This window comes from Rana temporaria, chromosome 5 (genome assembly GCF_905171775.1).
Source record: "Rana temporaria chromosome 5, aRanTem1.1, whole genome shotgun sequence".
Classification (NCBI taxonomy): Eukaryota; Metazoa; Chordata; class Amphibia; order Anura; family Ranidae; genus Rana; species Rana temporaria.
The window spans coordinates 100584681-100605505 of NC_053493.1; the positions used below are offsets into that span (position 1 = coordinate 100584681).

A 20825-nucleotide genomic window follows, 5' to 3' on the forward strand; every position below is an offset into this window, starting at 1 on the left:
TGATGCAACTTGAGGTCCATAGACCCCCAGAATACACAGGCATTGCTTTAAGTTGCATCAAAATTGCGGCAGAATTGTGCAACTTTCAGGCTGCGTTAGCCTGAAAACCCTGAAAGTCGCAAGATTCTGCCACAATTTTTTGCAGCGACTTGAAGCAATGCCTGTGTATTCTGGAGGTCTATGGACCTCAAGTCACATCAAAGTGGGACAAAAGTAATGCAGGGACTACTTCGAAGTCGCTGTGATTTGAAGTTGCACAGATATGAACGGTTCTCATTGGAAATCATTGGGTCCGACTTATGCTGCAACTGTCCAGTCCCAAGTCACAGGACAATTTGCAATTTTTTTTAATAAGCGGGGGGGGGGTATGAGGTGGTCTGGTGGGGTAGTGTTGACGGCTGCTATTTGTGCTGTAATGAATTTTTACATATAAAATAAATGTTGTTAATAAGCAGGTAAGCGCGGGGGGGGGGGGGGGGGGGTTACGGCCGCTAGTATAAAAAAAGTTATTTTAAATAACCGGGGGGGTTGACGCGCACTATTTTCGTCGCGAGTGAAGTATAAAAAAATAAGTTTTTTTATAAAATTAAATATTTATACATTACATATAAAATAAATAATTAATAAAAAATAAGCGGGGGGGGGGGGGGGGGGCTTGCCGGCCACTATTTCCGCCGAATATTGAATATGACAAATGAACTTAGAATAAGCTGGGAGGGGGGTTCCGCCCGCTATTTCGGCCAAATGGTTACATATAACAGATGAACTTGGATAAGCGGGGGGATTGTGCTGCCCGCTGATGCTGCCGCCGAACAGTACATGAACAGCAGAGGGGAATGCATGGCAAGCATGGCTTTGCTTACCTGTTCCACATCCGCTCCATCCACATGAACAGTGCCAACATCACTTCCTGTGCACCCGCCCGGCCATAATAATACAGTCCATCGCGCCGGAAACAGTGGCGCGATGGACTGCGCCATAAAGGCATTTTTTGACTACCAATGTAGCGCCTCGTCTGTAATCCCGTGATTTCACAGACGTGGCGCTACACATACCTCACTGCGCCCGGCGCCCGGACACAGTGCACATAATGAGCTTTTTTGGATTTTTTTTTTCCTTAAAGGGACATGTTTAAATAAAAAATATATATATTTTTTTTATATATATTTTTTTTACTGACTGGGGGAGGGGGGGCGGCGCCCCCTATGGACGGGCTGCCACTGGTTGCCAACCCACTATACAATCTGATTGAACAATCTATTTTAGATCTACCCCCTTACATGACATAGCTTTGGTAAATCTAAAGGGCATTGTACATATTTTGTACAATTAGATTATAAAGGGGCAGATCCTCAAAGATCTGCACCGGCGCAGCGTATCTGAGATACGATACACCGCCGTAACTTACCTGGCTTTGGTTTGAATCCAGAAAGAATTTGCGCCGTAAGTTACGGCGGCATAGTGTATCTCTCGCGGCGGAAGGGCGCGGAATTTAAATGTGGCGAGTAGGGGGCGTGTTTCATTTAAATGAAGCGCGTTCCCAGCCCCGAACGAACTGCGCATGCCCCGTCCGTCAAAACTCCCAGGGTGCATTGCTCCAAATGACGTCGCAAGGACGTCATTGTTTTCAGCGTGAACGTAAATGGCGTCCAGCCCCATTCACGGACGACTTACGTAAACAAAGAAACATTTTCAAAATTATACGCGGGAACGACGGCCATACTTAACATTGAGTATGCCACCAGATAGCAGCTTTAACTATACGCCGGAAAAAGCCGAACGGAAACGACGTAAAAGAATGCGACGGCCGCTCGTACGTTCGTGGATCATCGGAAATAGCTAATTTGCATACTCTCCGCGGATTACGACGTGAACGCCACCCAGCGGCCGCCGGAAAATTGCATCTTAGATCCGACTTCGTACTAATGCGTACGCCTGTCGGATCTAACACAGATGCCGTCGTATCTTGTTTGGTGGATACCAAAACAAAGATACGACGTGCAAAATTTGAGATTACGCGGCGTATCAACAGATACGCCGGCGTAATTTCTTTGAGGATCTGCCCCATAGTGTATAGTCAGCCTTTTAGTGGTCATAAACACTTTAACCACTTCAGCCCTGGAAGGATTTTAGTTAGCGTGTACAAACTAATAGCTAGATTCAGGTAGGTCGCCGCATCTTTGCGGCGGCGTAGCGTATCGTATTTACACTACGCCGCCGTAAGTTAGCTAGGCAAGTACTGTATTCACAAAGTACTTGCCTGCTAAGTTACGGCGGCGTAGCGCGAATAGGCCGGCGTAAGCGCGCCAAATTCAAATGAGGATGTGGGGGCGTGTTTTATGTAGATTAACTGTGACCCGACGTGATTGACGTTTTTTACGAACGGCGCATGCGCCGTCCGTGTACATATCCCAGTGTGCATTGCGGCAAAGTACGCCGCAAGGACGTATTGGTTTCCACGTGGACGTAAATTACTTACGCAAACAACGTAAAATTTTCAAATTTCGGCGCGGGAACGTCGGCCATACTTAACATTACTAGTCCAGCTATTTGATGGGATAACTTTACGCCTGAAAATGCCTTACGTAAACGGCGTATCTTTACTGCGACGGGCGCACGTACTTTCATGAATAGGCGTATCTAGTCATTTACATATTCTACGCCGAACGCAATGGAAGCGCCACCTAGCGGCCAGCCTAAATATTGCACCCTAAGATACGACAGCGCAAGCCGTCGTATCTTAGATAGGTTTAAGTGTATCTCAGTTTGAGAATACACTTAAACTTAGGTCGGCGCAGATTCCGAGTTAGGTTGGCGTATCTACTGATACGCCGGCCTAACTCTTTCTGAATCTAGCTATGTGGGATAGATTTAGGGACTTTAATGTTTTTAATTGTTTTTACTGGTAATGGCGGCAAACTATTTTTAGCAGGACTGCGGTGGACAAATCTGAACCTAAGTGACACTTTTTCGGGATCAGTCACACCAATACAGTGATCAGTGCAAAAAACAACAACAATGCACTGATTACTGTAAAAATTAAAATGGCAGGGAAGGGGTTAACATTAGGAAGCGATCAAAGGGTTAACTGTGCTCCCTGGGTGTGTTCTAACTGTGTGGGGGATGGGCTTACTGGGACAACACCGAGATCGCTGTTCCTGATCACTAGGAACAGCAGATCTCCATGTAGTCCCCTTGTCAGAACAGGGATCTGCCTTGTTTACAGACCCCCATTCTGCCTCTCTGTACTGCGATCACGGGTTGCCATTGGGGATATTTCTCTTAACTTCCTGTTCCATAGCCAAAGCAGGAAGTGAAAGGATATCCCTGCAAATTAAAGTGATATTAACCACTTGCTGCCTGCCCACCGTCAAATGACGGCTGAGCGGTGCGGCTCTAGTTCTGGGTGGACGTCATAAGAAAGTTTCCCAGAATGACCACTCTCGTGCGCCCCCGGGGGCGCACATAGCGGCGATTGTGGCCGCGCCCTGTTGCTAGGGCACGGCGTGACCCCAATCTCGGTGAAGAGCCACGGCCACGGTTCTTTAACCATGTGACCAGCTGTGTCCAATCAAAACCGGTCACATGAAAAAAACACGGGGATGCCGGTAATTGTCGCTCCTCACGTCACACTGACAGAGTGCGAGGAGAGGAGAGGCGATCAGCGACATCTCCTCACAGGGGACATCTAAGTATGTAATCAGGGCACTGATCATCACTGATCATTGCTCCTACTTGCAGGCATAGATCATCGCAGTATCCATGGTGATCTACACCATGTCTGGCCCCTCCCTTGGCCCCCCAGCTGTCTTCTGGGAGACACACAGGTCCCAGAAGACAGCAGGGACCAATGATATTGCGCAGCGTGACTTGAACATGTGCAGTAGGGAACCAGGAAGTGAAGTCACAAGGCTTCACTTCCTGATTCCCTTACCGAAGATGGCGGCACCTCCACCCGAGAGCCGAGGGACAGATCGGCTTCGGGGGAGGACATTGCGGAAGCGCTGGACAGGTAAGTGTTCTAATATTAAACGTCAGCAGCTGCAGTATTAGTAGCTGCTGACTTTAAAAAAAGAATTTTGGCGGACCTCCGCTTTAAATACCACCAAAAGAAAGCTCTATTTGTGTGAATAAAATTATAACAAGTTCATATGGGTACAGTGTAGCATCACGGCGCAATTTCAATTCAAAGTGTGACAGCGCTGAAAGCTGAAAAATGGCCTGGGCAGGAAGGGGGTGTAAGTGTCCAGTATTGAGGTGGTTAAAGGCATTTAAAAAAAAATAACAAACATGTTTTACTTACCTGCACAGAGCAGCCCCAATCCTTTTCTGCTTAGGTCACCCTCTGGCGCTCCTGCCCCCAGAGCATTCATTCACAAGACCTGTGACTCGGCCCCGCCCCCTCTCTCTCCTCATTGGCTCACTAGCTATGATTGACAGCAGTGGGAGCCAATTGTTCCCGCTGCTGTCTCAGCCAATGAGGAGGAAGAGTTCATGGAGAGTCGCTGCCCTACCCTCATGCACTTTGCTGGATCACGATGGGGCTCAAGTAAGTATTAGGGGAGCTGAGGGAGGAGCTGCACACTGAAGGTTTAAGGGAATTCCTTGGGGACTCCAGATCCCCAGAACGTGTGTCCCCATTGGAAGATTTCCCCTCTATTACTTTTCTGAGGCCAACCCAAAAATTTGGGATTTTCCTTTATGTTCACTTTCAATAATAAGGGTAAACAAAGGTCGCTGGTTCAAATCCCAACCACAACACTACCTGCCTGGAGTTTGCATGTTCTCCCTGTGCCTGCGTGGGTTTCCTCCGGGCACTCCGGTTTCCTCCCACACTACAAAGACATGCTGGGAGGTTAACCACTTGAGATCCACGCTGTTGACGAAAGACGTCCACAGCGCGTCTCTCAAGTGCCGGGTGGACGTCCCTGGACGACCTGTTGTTTACATTCCCCGTGCGCACCGCTGGGGGCGCGCAGCGGGCAAACACTGTGCCCGGCGCATCGCTGGGAAGCCGATGCGCGTGCCTGGCAGCCTGTCAGAGAGAGAGGAGACCGATGCTGTGTCTCTTGTACATAGGGACACAGCATCAGTCACCTCCCCCAGTCAGTCCTCCTCCACACAGAGTTAGAACACACCCAGGGAATACATTTAACCCCTTCCTCACCCCCTAGTGTTAACCCCTTCACTGCCAGTCACATTTATACAGTAATTAGTGCATTTTATAGCACTGCTCGCTGTATAAATGTGAATGGTCCCAAAATTGTGTCAAAAGTGTCCGATACGTCCGCCGCAATATCGCAGGCCTGACAAAAAAAATAAAAAATCGCAGATCGCCGCCATTACTAGTAAAAAAAAAAATCATAAATCTATCCCCTATTTTGTAAACGCTATAACTTTTGCACAAACCAATCAATATACGCTTATTGCGATTTTTGTTTAACAAAAATATGTAGAAGAATACGTATTGGCCTAAACCGAGGGAAATTATTATTTTTTTAATTGGGATATTATTATAACAAAAAGTAAAAAATATTGGGGCAGATCCACAGACATCTGCGCCAGGCGCAGCGTATCTAAGATACGCTACGCCACCGTAACTTATCTTTTTAAAATGGAATCCACAACGAATCCGCGCCATAAGTTACGGCGGCGTAGTGTATCTATCACGGCGTAAGGGGGCGAAATTCAAATGGATCTAATGGGGGCGTGTTTTATGTTAATACGTCGTGACCCGACGTAAACAAAGTTTTTTTGGAACTGCGCATGCGCCGTCCCTGGGGTATCCCAGTGCGCATGCTCGAAATTAAACCGGAACCCGCCAATGCTTACGACGGTGACGTCATTCTACGCAAATTCCTATTCGCAAACGACTTACGCAAACGACGTAAAAAATTCAAAATTGTACGCGGGAAGGACGGCCATACTTAACTTCGAGTACGCCTCAGTATAGCAGCTTTAACTATACGCCGGAAAAAGCTGAACGCAAACAACGGAAAAAATGCGCCGGCCGGACGTACGTTCGTGGATCGCCGTAAATAGCCAATTTGCATACTCGACGCGGATTTCGACGGAAACGCAACCTAGCGGCCGCCGAAAAATTGCATCTAAGATCCGAAGGCATACGAAGACGTACGCCTGTCGGATCTAGCCGGGATGCCGTCGTATCTTGTTTTGAGGATTCAAAACAAAGATACGACGCAGGATTTTTGAAATTACGCCGGCGTATCAATAGATACGCCGGCGTAATTTCTTTGTGGATCTACCCCATTGTGTTTTTTTTTTTCAAAATTTTCTGTCTTTTTTTGTTTATAGCACAAAAAATAAAAATCGCAGAGATGATCAAATACCACCAAAAGAAAGCTCTCTTTGTGGGGAAAAAAATGATAAAAATATAATTTGGGTACAGTGTTGTATGACCGCGCAATTGTCATTCAAAATGCGTCAGCGCTGAAAGCTGAAAATTGGTCTGGGCACGAAGGGGGTTTAAGTGCCCAGTAATGAAGTGGTTAATTGGCTCCTGTCTAAATTGTTCCTAGTATATGAATGTGAGTTAGGGACCTTAGATTGTAAGTTCGTTGAGGGACTGATGTGAATGTACAATGTACTGTATATGTAAAGCGCTGTGTAAATTGACAGCGCTATATAAGTACCTGAAATAATAATAATAATAAACAGGACAAACAGAGAGGGGAAATCTGCCTAACGGGGACACAGACAGCAATAAAAACTGACAGGGGTTATAATCCCCCTCCACTTTACCTAAAAACAAAAAAAAAGTTGCATCTTTAGTTACACTTTAAAGTATAACTAAAGGTAATACTTTATTTTTTAGTGTTGTGTAGAGTGGAGAAGGATTAGAACCCCTGTCAGGTTTGTAGCACTGCCCCCCCCCCCCCCCCCACACACACACACTATGTGTCCTGCTCATCATTAACAGAGAGTGAAAGAGGAAGAAATTCCCAAATTGTGTGTTGTCACCAGAACAGGAAGAGAAGAGAAATAGGGATGCTAATTCTGAAGGCAGCCATAGATTTCCTCACTTTGGAGAGATTTTGTCTCACTTCCTGATTTGCCTATAGGACAGGAAGTGAGGGGAAATCTCCCAAATGGGACACAGATGGCAAAAAATCTGACAGGGGTTATAACCCTCCCTTGCTCTATTCCCAAATGACAAAATCACATTGTTCCCTCGTTGTACTGTACTAGGAGCGCCTGTGCCCCAGTGTCTCTATGGATGAGGTATGTACATCTCAGTGTTCCATATTAAATGATGAATTCTGATTGGAGGTTCTCCCACACTCCTGTCCAATCACTTTACATGAACAGTTCAAGTGCTGAACGATTGCAGTGAGAGCGGACATTCCGGTTAGGGAGGAGGCTGGGAGTGATCGCCGTACCCTGCCATACAACAGGTGTCACTGACACCCATCCATGGAGATCCGCCCACTCTCCGCCCATTACTCACTGCCAGCACCGCCCACAGATCACACAACTCTACTGACCGGAGGGGACACGGAGACCGGAGATCAGAGATCAGCGCTGTGTACATAGTGCAGTGCAGGGGGAGACCACAGGGGGCACACTACTACAGGAGACACTACCGGGCGGGGAGAGAATACCAGGGACTGTCACCTGCCCCGGACACAGGCCACCGACTTCTGGACACGGACTGCACCGACCTACCTGCCTGCCAAGGTTTGTCCTCCGGTATGTTCCCTGGGAATGGCCCCGATCTCCCACAATCTGTTCTGTGTGTGTCACCGCCTGTCATCTGTCACTTCTATATGTGTGTATAGAGGAGATACAAAGTGTAACTACACTCTATAGAAGGCAGAGAACTCTGTATTACTATGGAGACTTCGTACAGAACAACCCCCTCCTACACTTCACACATTTTATTACATTGTTATTGTTATTATTATTATTATTATTACATTGTTATTGTTATTATTATTACATTGTATTGCTATGGCTGCTTCATAAACAGCAGAACCAAGATCCTGCAATTATTATTCATATTATTATGATGATTATTATCATTAATAATTTATTGCTACGGCTACTGCAGACACAGCAGAACCAAGATCCTAGAATATATATACAATGTGGAATTATTATTAATATGTATTATTATTGATTTTGTATTGCTATGGCTATTAGATTATACATCCTGGAATTATTATTATTTATTATTCTTTCTTTTATTTTCTAAGGCTACTTTAAGTATAGAACTGTGATTCTAGAATCAATATTATTATTGTATTGCTATGGCTATTATATTATTCATCCTGGATTTATTATTATTATTATTTATTATTCTTTCTCTTATTTTATTTTCTAAGGCTACTTTAAAGCGGGGGTTCACCCAAAAAAATTTTTTAACATTAGATTGAGGATAATTACGGGAAGCAGAATTGGGTGTTTTTTTTAAAATCAATGCAGTACTTACCGTTTTAGAACTGAGATCCCAGATCCATCATTGTTGCTCTTTTTATTTTTTATTGCTACGGCTGCTTCATAAATATTCTGGAATTATTAATCATATTATTATGATGATTGATATTAATATTGTATTGCTATGGCTACTTTAGACACAGCAGAACTAATATATATATATATATATATATATATATATATATATATATATATATATATAGTATATATAGTTATGGTTATATAGATATATAGCAGACAAGCTGTTACCCCCCAAGATCTGTCCCCCACTTTTCTCAGCTGTGTCTGGGAGGGCGGCTGTACCCCTCTGTTTGTATATGCCCCCTCCTGGATTTTTACATGCCACTGTTATCTGGTTTTATAAGTGACATAACGTTTTATTTATATATATATATATATATATATATATATATATATATATATATATATATATATATATATATATATATATAACTGTGATTCTAGAATTATTATTATTATTATTATTATTATTATTATTATTATTTTATTGCTGTGGCTATTATATTATTCATCTTTTTTTTTATTATTATTATTATTGCAATAACTACTTCAGATACAGCAGAACTAAGGGGGTATTCCACAAAAGGGATACGCCGGCGTATCTACTGATACGCCGTTGTATCCCTGTCTCTATCTATGGAACTGATCCACAGAATCAGTTTACCATAGATAGGCAGAAGAATCGACATGTGTAATTGAATTACACTGTCGGATCTTAAGGATGCAATTCTAGGCCGGCCGCTAGGTGGCGAGGCCATTGCGGCCAGCCTAGAATATGCAAATGAACACTTACGGCGATCCACGAACGTTCCGACGGGCCCGTCGCTCTAAATCTACGTCGTTTACGTCGAGTTACGCTGCGTAAAACTAGGGCTGAGCCCTAGTTCTCTTAAGCCATGTTAAGTATGGCCGTCGTTCCCGCGTCGAAATTTAAATTCTTCGTCGTTTGCGTAAGACGTTCGTGAATGGCGCTGGACGCCATTTACGTTAACGTCTAAGCAAATGACGTCGGAGCGACGTCAGTTAGCGCAATGCACGTCGGGTAAGTTACCCGACGGAGCATGCGCAGTACGTCCGGCGCGGGAGCGCGCCTAATTTAAATGGGACTCGCCCCATTAGATTCGGCACGCCTTGCGCCGGACACATTTAAGTTACACCGCCGCAAATTTCAAGGTAAGTGCTTTGTGGATCGGGCACTTAGGGAGAAATTTTGCGGCGGTGTAACTTAAATCGGAAGATTTAAGTTGCGCCCGATATTTGTGGATTTGGCCCTAAGATCCTAGATTTATCATTGTTGCTCTTTTTATTTTTGTATTGCTATGGCTGCTTTTGGTACAACAGAACTATGATGAAGTAGCCAGAGTCACGGAAGGTGATTTAGCTTAGTTCTCCTCCTTCTTGGAAAACCGGTCACAAATAGTGAAACTGGGGCCTTTCACTTCTGAAAAACGGACAGTATCATGTGGAGTCCCTCAGGGATCCCCTTTGTCACCTGTTCTGTTCAATATTTATCTCCGCCCTCTTTTTGAAATCATCAGCAACCAGAAGTTACTCTATCACTCGGACTCGCGGATGATACACAACTGTATTTTCGCATATGCAACAAAAAGGATCATTCTCTCGGACTTTTGAGAAATGCCTTACTCTGATAGAAAATTGGATGACAAAGAGTTATCTTAAACTCAACGGTTCGAAAACAGAGCTTCTCCTGTTTCAAGCCAACCGGAAAAATCATCCGACGACAACATGGTCACCCCCGCCCATTCTGGGTAAAACTATCACCCCTAGCTCCAAAGTCAAAAGTCTCAGAGTCATTTTCGATACCTACATGACAATGGATGCACAAATAGGGTCAGTAGTGAGCGGATCCCACCATCTGCTGCGCCTACTACGCAGACTCACGCCCTTTATCCCGAAAGAAGACATTGCAGTTGTGGTGGGAACAATTATCAATTCCAGACTTGACTACGCAAATGCCCTCTATCTCGGACTCCCCAAATTCCAAATCACTCGTCTGCAAGTCGTTATAAAAATACGGCCGCTCGATTAGTGACCGGCAAAAAACCATGGGAATCAATCTCACCTTCACTGAGATCCCTTCATTGGTTGCCGGTAAAAGACAGAGGCCCAAAATTCAGAAAGGACTTACGACGACGTATCTCCAGATACGCCATCGTAAATCCAAATGTGCGCCTTCGTATCTATACGCTTATTCAGGAAAGCAGATACGCCTGAATTTTGGCAAGATACAACCGACGTAAGTCTTCTACGCCGTCGTATCTTGGGTGCATATTTACGGTGGCCGCTAGGGGCGCTTCTGTTGATTTACGCGTTGAACATGTAAATGAGCTAGATACGCCGATTCACAAACGTACTTGCGCCCGTCGCAGTAAGCTATGCCGTTTACGTAAGGCGTACGTCCGGCGTAAGTTTACCCCTTATAAAGCAGGAATAAGTCATGTTAAGGTATGGGCGCGGGAACATCGTCGTATTTTACGTCGTTTACGTAAGTCGTACGTGAATAGGGCTGGGCATAGGTTACGTTCACGTTGCATGAATGGACCCGGCGTATCTTAGGGAGTAAATTCAACGTGATTCTGAGCATGCGCGCGCATGCGCTGTTCGTTCGGCCATGCATTTACATGGGGTCACGCTTCATTATAATACAACACGCCCACTGCCTTGCTACTTTGAATTACGCGGGTTTTTGCCAGCCCATTTACGTTACGCCGGCGTAAATATGGAAGCAAGTGCTTTGTGAATACTCAGCTTGCCTCTCAATGTTACGTCGGCGTAGCGCATATGAGATGCGCTACGCCTATCTAAACATGCGCCGATCTCTCTGAATCCAGGCCAGAATCTCCTTCGAGGCACTCTGCCTAACGCATAAGTGTATTCAAGGAAACGCCCCCCAATATCTATGCGAAAAAATAAAAGCTCATAACCCCAATCGTATTCTGCGATCCACCAATCAAAACCTCCTCCAGATACCCAAGGCCAGATACAAGTCCAAAGGAGATCGAAGGTTTGCAGTCCAGGGACCACGACTGTGGAATGCTCTACCAACCACCATCCGTTTGGAGTCGGACCACTTGGCCTTCAGGAGAAAGATTAAAACCCATCTCTTCTGAGGTCAAAGGGTTTCACCCACAGAATGGGCACAGCGCCCAGAGGCGATTCAGTTCGCATGTGTTGCGCTATATACGTTTTTCACTCACTCATCCTAGAGTTATTATTATTATGTTGTTATTAATAGCCTATTGTTTTTATTGTGCATGCAGAATTCGCATCCAATCTAGAAACATGTGCATTCCCAGAAACATGTGAAAAACGTATGTTGCGGCGCCATTGATTGTTTATACCACCCCAAATGTAGCAAGCAAGCGCACTTGTTCGCTTATGGCAAAACACATGTTTTTAAAAATGCACCAGGCTCTACACACCAAAAAAAGGCGCAGGAGCTTCTTTGGAGGCGTTTGTGACTTGTAGGGCAACCCATTCAGGTGAATATCGCATGAAATCGCATAAAAACACACAGAAAACACATTCATGCGACGCAACAGAATGAATGGGGATGGTGTGGCAGAATCGTGATCGTGGCATTATGATGATGATGATAATTTTTTATTTTGTTGTTTACCTACCTTCTTCCTATAGGTGATCTGTTAGAGATGTGACATACATAGTATACTGTATGTGCAGACAAGCTGTTATCCCCCAAGATCTGTCCCCCACTTTTCTAAGCCGTGTCTGGGAAGGCGGCCGTACCCCTCTGTTTGTGCTCCTGTATATGTCCCCCTCCTGGATTTTTACTTGTCTCTGTCATCTGGTTTGTTAAGTGACATAACTTTGGGGAAGAGATATGAGGTCAGGCATTACATAACATTTGAACTCTTTCCAAGCTGTGCTATATTTAAAACATTTGTTTTCATGTTCTATAACAGGGGTAGGCAACCTGGAGCCCGCCAGCTGTTGCAGAACTACAAGTCCCATCATGCCTCTGGAAGTAATTGTAACTGCCAGCCTTGTAATGCCTCATGGGAAATGTAGTTCCACAACAGCTGGAGGGCCCCAGGTTGCCTACCCCTGTTCTATAATGAACAAATAAATCTAGGGTCAACATTGGGAGGTCATGTATCTCATCTTCACCATGTGTGTGTAAAATATATTTTAGTATATACGTAAAATACATTGAGTAATATTATCATTGAACTGACTACATAATATTACTCAGCTTCAAGTTTAACGAAACAACAATCCCTTATATGAAAGAATAGACACTCCTACTAAACGGGCGAATTAGTTGTTGGCATTGTAGGGAAGAGAAGTGTGTCAAGTATTGTGTGGTGCAGCAACACTTTGCAGACCTGTATGTGGGGCAGTGCCGAGACAAGGTCAACTAGAACCAAGGGCAAACATGCCAAATTGCCCCCCCCCCCCAAGATGTATGAGCATTATGTGTCATCGAAAATCCCCCCACTAATTTGCATGCTCACCTCCTAAGCACCCAGCTCAAATCCTCTCTCCCCCCCATATGCCACCAGCACAAATGCCCAACCCCCCCAAAAAATATATTCCTCTCCAAGCACAAATTCTCCCCCTTGCTCTCCAAATCCCCCCCTTCCAGCACAAATCCCCCTCCCCAATCCCCCATCCTAGCACAGACCATTCCCCTACAAATTTCCCCTCCTAGCACAAATCCCCCCCCCCCCAACATCCCTACTAGCACAAATCCCCCTCCCCAATCCCCCATCCTAGCACAGACCCCTCCCCTACAAATTTCCCCTCCTAGCACAAATCCCCCCCCCCCATCATCCCTACTAGCACAAATCCCCCCTTTCCCCCAGAAAAAAATATTTCACCTCTACCATATTACTTTATAGCACAAACCCCCCCAAGTCCCCCATCCTAGTACAAATTCCCCCGTCCCCCTTCCCAACACAAATCCCCCAAATCACCACTCCAAGCACTACCTACCCAAATTTGTCCTTCTGAAACAATTCTCACCCCCAGCCGCTTCCCGAATTCCCCTTCTGAACACAACCCCCCCCCTACCAAATCTCCTTGTGCCCCCTCCAACTCACATGATACCACAATACCCAGGGTAGCCATCCCTCTTGCCCACCTCTTGTCCCAGCCCTGATGGGAAGTCATCAACGTTTTCAACAGATCTCTATAAGGAGATAAAGACACTGGGGCAGATTCAGATAGAGATACATACATAGTTACATAGTTAGTCAGGTCGAAAAAAGACACAAGTCCATCCAGTTCAACCTCAAAAAAATAAACAAACAAAATAAAAAACACAATACAATCCCATACACCCAACTCCATACCCACAGTTGATCCAGAGGAAGGCAAAAAACCCCAGCAGAGCATGATCCAATTTGCTACAGCAGGGGAAAAAATTCCTTCCTGATCCCCCGAGAGGCAATCGGATTTACCCTGGATCAACTTTACCTACAAATCTTAGTACTCAGTTATTTTATGTACATTTAGGAAGGAATCCAGGCCTTTCTTAAAGCAATCTACTGAGCTGGCCAGAACCACCTCTGGAGGGAGTCTGTTCCACATTTTCACAGCTCTTACTGTGAAAAAACCTTTCCGTATTTGGAGGTGAAATCTCTTTTCCTCTAGACGTAAAGAGTGCCCCCTTGTCCTCAGTGTTGACCGTAAAGTGAATAACTCAACACCAAGTACACTGTATGGACCTCTTATATATTTGTACATGTTGATCATATCCCCTCTAATTCTCCTCTTCTCAAGAGTGAATAGATTTAGTTCTTCTAATCTTTCCTCATAGCTGAGCTCCTCCATGCCTCTTATCAGTTTGGTTGCTCTTCTCTGCACTTTCTCCAGTTCTCCGATATCCTTTTTGAGAACTGGTGCCCAAAACTGAACTGCATATTCCAGATGAGGTCTTACTAATGATTTGTACAGGGGCAAAATTATATCTCTGTCTCTGGAGTCCATACCTCTCTTAATACAAGAAAGGACTTTGCTCGCTTTGGAAACCGCAGCTTGGCATTGCATGCCATTATTGAGCTTATGATCAACTAAAACCCCCAGATCCTTCTCCACTACAGATCCCCCCAGTTGTACTCCCCCTAGTATGTATGATGCATGCATATTCTTAGCCCCCAAGTGCATAACTTTACATTTATCAACATTAAACCTCATCTGCCACTCAGTCGCCCAATTGGACAGAGCATTGAGGTCAGCTTGTAAATTGGAGACATCCTGCAAGGACGTTATTCCACTGCATAGCTTGGTGTCATCTGCAAAGACAGAAATGTTACTTTTGATCCCAGACCCAATATCATTTATAAATATATTGAAAAGTAAGGGTCCCAGCACTGAACCTTGGGGTACACCACTGATAACATTGGACCATTCAGAGTAAGAATCATTAACCACGACTCTCTGAATTCTGGCTTTCAGCCAATTTTCTATCCATTTACAAACTGATATATCCAATCCTGTAGACCTTACCTTACACATGAGCCGTGTGTGCGGAACTGTATCGAACGCTTTTGCAAAATCCAAATATATCACGTCCACAGCCACGCCTCTGTCCAGGGTTTTACTTACCTCTTCATAAAAGGAAATCAGGTTTGTCTGACAACTTCTGTCTTTCATGAATCCATGTTGTCTGCTGCTTAAATAGTTTTTTTCCTGCAAGAACTCATCCATGTGGTCTTTTATTAAACGTTCCAGTATCTTCCCAACTATAGAAGTTAGACTAACAGGTCTATAGTTACTTGGTAAAGACTTTGTTCTCTTTTTAAATATAGGCACCACATTGGCTCTACGCCAATCCAGTGGTACTATTCCTGTCATTAATGAGTCCCTAAATATTAGATACAGTGGCTTTGAAATGACAGAGCTCAACTCACCTAGGATCCGTGGGTGGATGCCATCTGGTCCAGGTGCTTTATCCACCTTTATTCTGTCTAAATATTTCTGGACCATATCACTTTTGAGCCATTGTGGATTTGGGGCTGTGTCACTCCCACCCCCATTTTGGACATGAGCTCCCCCATGCTCCATTGTATACACAGAGCTGAAGAAAGCATTTAATAAATTTGCCTTCTCTTTGTCCCCAGTCACCCACTCTAGATTATTTTGTAAGGGGCCTACATGCTCAGACTTCACCTTTTTACTATTAATATATTTAAAGAATTTTTTGGGGTTTGTCCTACTATCTTTTGCAATCTGACGTTCATTTTGAATTTTTGCATCCTTGATTTCCTTTTTACATATCCTGTTATATTCTTTGTAACATTTAAACAACACTAGTGTTCCTTCATTTTTATATTTTTTAAAAGCTACTTTCTTATTGTTTATAGCTTTTTTAACTTTGCCCGTGAGCCACATAGGTTTTATTTTTAGCCTTTTAAATTTATTGCCCATGGGAACATACTTTGCAGTGAGGTTCCACACAGTCTTTTTGAAAAATTCCCATTTCTGTTCTGTGTTCATCTGTGTCAATAGTCCCTCCCAGTCCAAGTCCTGGAGAGCAGCCCTCATCCTTGGAAAATTTGCTCTCTTAAAATTTAGTGTTTTAATATTTCCTGTATGTATTTCCTGCTTATAGTTAACATTAAATGAAATCATGTTATGATCACTGCTACCCAGGTGTTCCTTTATCTGAACATTAGTAATAAGCTCTGCATGGTTTGAGATTATCAGGTCCAACAGAGCATCATTCCTAGTTGGGGCCTCAATAAACTGCACCATAAAATTGTCCTGCAATAGGTTTTTAAATTTTTGTCCTTTAACTGTCCCAGAAGTGCCATTAATCCAGTCAATTTCTGGGTAGTTAAAATCCCCCATTATTATCACCGTCCCAGCCCTTGCAGCCCTTTCCATCTGTGCAAGGAGCTGAGTCTCCACCTCCTCATTAACATTGGGTGGTTTATAACAAACTCCAATGATTAATTTTGAACTACGCACATCTGTATGCAGTTCCACCCATAATGCTTCAGCCTCACCACACTCTCCATCAACCAGGTTCTCTTTCACGCTTGCTTTGAGGTCACTTCTCACATAGAGACAGACCCCTCCACCTTTCCTTTTTACCCTGTCTTTCCGAAAGAGAGCATAGCCAGGAATATTAATAGCCCAGTCATGTGAGGATTGAAGCCAAGTTTCAGCAATACCGATTACATCATAGCTCTCCTCATGCACCAGAGCTTCCAACTCACCTGTTTTGCTTGGCAGACTTCTGGCATTGGTGAACAAACACTTAAATGTATTGTTACATTTTTCTCTAGTGTTTTTCATATAATTTATAGTAGTACAAATGGCACTATTATTTCCAATGGCTGTTTGCAACATGGGAACTTTCTTGTCACCTGCCATGACCCTCCCCCCATCTATCCCCATTCCACTCTCCATTAATGTCTTACCCCTAGCTGACCTGTGTACCCGATGTAATTCTAGTTCACCCTCCCCCCTCAATCCTAGTTTAAATACTCCTCCAGCATTCCCATAAACCTCTCCCCCAGCACAGCAGACCCCCTTCCATTCAAGTGCAAACCGTCCTTAGCATATAGGTTGCACCCCAATGAAAAGTCATCCCAGTGCTCTAGAAACCCAAATCCCTCCTTCCTACACCAGGTCTTTAGCCATGCATTCAGCTCTCTAATCTCCCCCTGCCTTTCCTGTGTTGCGCATGGCACAGGCAATATTTCAGAGAATATCACCTTGGAGGTCCTTCCCTTCATCTTGCAGCCTAGTTCTTTAAATTGATTCTTAAGGAGCCTCCACCTTCCATGTATACTGTCATTGGTTCCAACGTGGACCAAGACAGCTGGGTCATGCCCAGCCCCTCCCAGTAATTTATCCACCCGGTCCACCACATGCCGAACCCTGGCACCAGGGAGACAGCAAACCATTCGGTTGAAGCGATCCTGGCGACAAATTATTCTATCAGTCCTTCTGATTATAGAATCCCCTATTACCACCAACTGTCTAGGCCTACCTGCACTCCCCTCCCCACCTCTACTAGATGGGTTGCTCTCCCGGCTGTTAGGGGTAGCAGTAACATCTAGGGCTGCCACCTCTGTGTTTGCCACCTCCACATCATCACCCAAATTGGCAAATTTGTTTTGATGCACAAATACAGGACTGGCCTTCCCTTTCTGCACACCCCTTCCACTCCCTCTAGCTACATTAACCCATCTCCCTATCTGATAATCCTGACTTGCCCCTCCACCCTCCACATCAACCTTACTGACCACCTGCTCAGCGAGCAGAGAACCCCTTTCAAGGTTGTCATTTCTACCCAGTGTTGCAACTTGCTCCTCCAGATCTCTAATACGAGCTTCCAGAAGGGCAACCTGCTCACATCTGTCACAGCGGTATCCATCTTGGAGCTGTTGCACCAATTTTGCATACATGTGACACACTGTGCACTGAGCAAACCCTTCAACCCTGCTAGCACTCATTTCCCAGTTACAATACAATTACTTGTAGGAAGTTTAAGAAGTTACTTACAGTTTTAGAAGACTCCTGTCTTAACTCTTGTTTTAAACTCCTGGTTTTTAACTCATCACTTGTATTCAAAAATCCCACTTCTGATCAGAAATTCCACAGATCTACTCTTAGCAAGGAGCCAGCTCTTATGGAGTTTTTACAGACACTTATATACTCACCTGTTACCAATTAAACACTCCCCTTAATTAGCAGAAAGAAAAAAAAGAAAGCTGTTTAAAAAGTGTCAGAGAAATGAGACAAACAATTCAACACTTTCAAGCACAAACAGTTAAAAGCAGCTAACAGCAAATCCTGGTTTTTAACTCATCACTTGTATTCAAAAATCCCACTTCTGATCAGAAATTCCACAGATCTACTCTTAGCAAGGAGCCAGCTCTTATGGAGTTTTTACAGACAGTTATATACTCACCTGTTACCAATTAAACACTCCCCTTATCTCCTGATACGCCGCCGTATCTCTGAGATCCGACGGTCGGATCTATGCGCCTGATTTATAGAATCAGGTTCCGCATAGATCTCCCTTAGACCTGACAGGTGTAAGTGACTTACACCGTCGGATCTTAGGCTGCAATCTCCCGCCGGCCGCTAGGTGGTGCTTCCATTTGTATACGCAACGAATATGCAAATGAGGAGATCCGCCGATTCAGAAACGAACGCCCGCCCGTCGCTTTTTTTTTACGTCGTTTGCGTTCGGCTTTTTCCAGCGGATAGTTAGCCCTGCTATATGCGGCGTATCCTATGTTAAGTATGGCCGTCGTTCCCGCGCCGAGTTTTGAAATTTTACGTCGTTTGCGTAAGTCGGTCACGAATACGGATGGACGTAATTTACGTTCCCGTCTAAACCAATGACGTTCTAGCGACGTCATTTGGAGCATTGCACGCTGGGAAATTTAGCCGGCGGCGCATGCGCAGTTAGATCGGCGCGGGGACGCGCCTGATTTAAATACTACACTCCCTCTAGCCGCGGAATTTGAATTCCGCCAGGGGATTTACGATCCGCCGGCGCAACTTTAGAGGCAAGTGCTTTCTGAATACAGCACTAGCCTCTCAAACTTGCGCCGGCGGATCGTAAATCAGATAGATTACGCAGATCTAAAGATCCGCTAATCTATCTGAATCTACCCCAAGGTGGAGTATATATTTTATATGTATGTGTATGTATCTTTATTGCACCAGAGATACTGTAAATAATGCGTGTGGAAGGTGCTCTTCCCATGCAGGTAACTTCACAAACAAGGAAAAGAAAGGACTAAAAGTAAAACAAATTTCTCCCATTAGGTCAGTGTGGGGGGCGTCCGCATTCCCCTAGGCCAGTGGTGGTCATCTTTTTTGGTATCGGGGCCATAAGTGCGGCCCCTGACATCACTAAATGACAAGATGTGAATGTACAATGTACTGTATATGTAAAGCGCTGCGTAAATTGATGTTACGCTATATAAGTACCTGAAATAAATAATAATAAGACAGTATGTAGTAAGTGTATTGCAACAGAGAGCTGTCAGAAAGTAGAAACACACAACAGGAACTGATCGAAGGATACGGGCGTGTTACAAGAGATGGTCAGAGACTGTAAATACGCTACAGGAGAGGATTAGAGACTGAGGACATACTTCAGGAGATAGTTATAGACTGGAAGGGTTATAAAGGATCAGCGGGGAAAAAATGTACAAAGAGCAAAGGTTTAGGCCGCAGAGAAGGAAACAAATCAAACCATTTTATTTAACTACTAGAAGTCAGTCTGAAGATTTTTTTTTGTTCTTTCTCTGGCCTGGTTAAGCATCTGAGTAAGCACCTTGGTGAGGAATACACAGAATGGGTGCACAGTGGGCATCTTTCACATGGGGGGGGACAAGAGGTGGTAAAAATAGGTGGTTGATCTGCATTCTTACCACCCCCTAACTGCCCACCTACAAGCAAGCATGGTACCACCTGGATGAGAAAACCTTGCTGCAGCTGTGATGCTGTGCCCACAGTACAGTCTGTCTTTGAGGCTGGGTTCACACGTATGTGAATTGGAAGCAGGTTTCCCCGCATCCAACTCGCATGACAGGGGAGTGTGACCTGCTCTCATTGGAGCCGGTTTACATAACTCAGGGGGCGACCGTGGAGCACACAGCAGAAGGGTCCAATACACACCAAACCGAGCATGTGCAGTCTGTCTCCAAAGGATCAAGCAGCCCTTTTACACAATGCAGGGGATTAACCCCTTAGGTTCCACAGTGAGTATAACAAGCATGCTTTACTACATATACACACTGATTTTACTCTTGTGGGTTTAGTAACACCCAGGGCCGCTGATAGGGGGGACCACCAGTCCTCCTATAGGGGGCCTGGGCACACAGGGGGGCCCGGACAGCAGGAGGATTGGTGAAGCATAGAATGAAGAATGACAGCATCTCTCACACAGCAACTCAAAGCTGGTTTCTCTCCCTCCCACCGGTTTTTAGCTGCTAGATGAGAGACACAGGGCTGGATTTAGGGGATTCTGGGGTGGGTTGTTGTGCCCACATTTCAGTTATGCCCCCCCCCCCCTCGGCCAGCCGCTGCTGAGCACCTTCCCCTGCCCCCTCTCCCTTGGAGGCTGGAGCAGTGAGAGAAGAAGTGCCAGTGAGGCCGCGTACACACGGTCGTTCCAAACCGATGAGAATGGTCCGACAGGCCATTTCCATCGGTTCATCGCTGAAGTGGCCTGATGGTCTGATGTGCGTACACACCATCGTTCCAAAAACCGGGTCAGAACACGGTGACGTCAAACACACGGCGTGCTGAATAAAACGAAGTTCAATGCTTCCAAGCATGCGTCGACTTGATTCTGAGCATGCGCGGGTTTTGAACCGATGCTTTCT

At 44.9% G+C, this 20825-nt stretch overlaps 1 protein-coding gene across 2 annotated transcripts in view; it reads left to right on the forward strand.

The window, feature by feature from the left end:
* The first annotated feature begins 7360 nt into the window (after positions 1-7360).
* WIPF3 (WAS/WASL interacting protein family member 3) overlaps positions 7361-20825 on the forward strand; it is a 109669-nt gene continuing 96204 nt past the window's right edge. Inside the window, exon 1 of one of the 2 annotated variants that reach the window (XM_040352933.1) lies at positions 7361-7710. The gene's annotated coding sequence lies outside the window, so the exon portion shown is untranslated. The remainder of the gene's footprint in view (positions 7711-20825) is intronic. The other variant, XM_040352935.1, reaches the window with a different exon arrangement.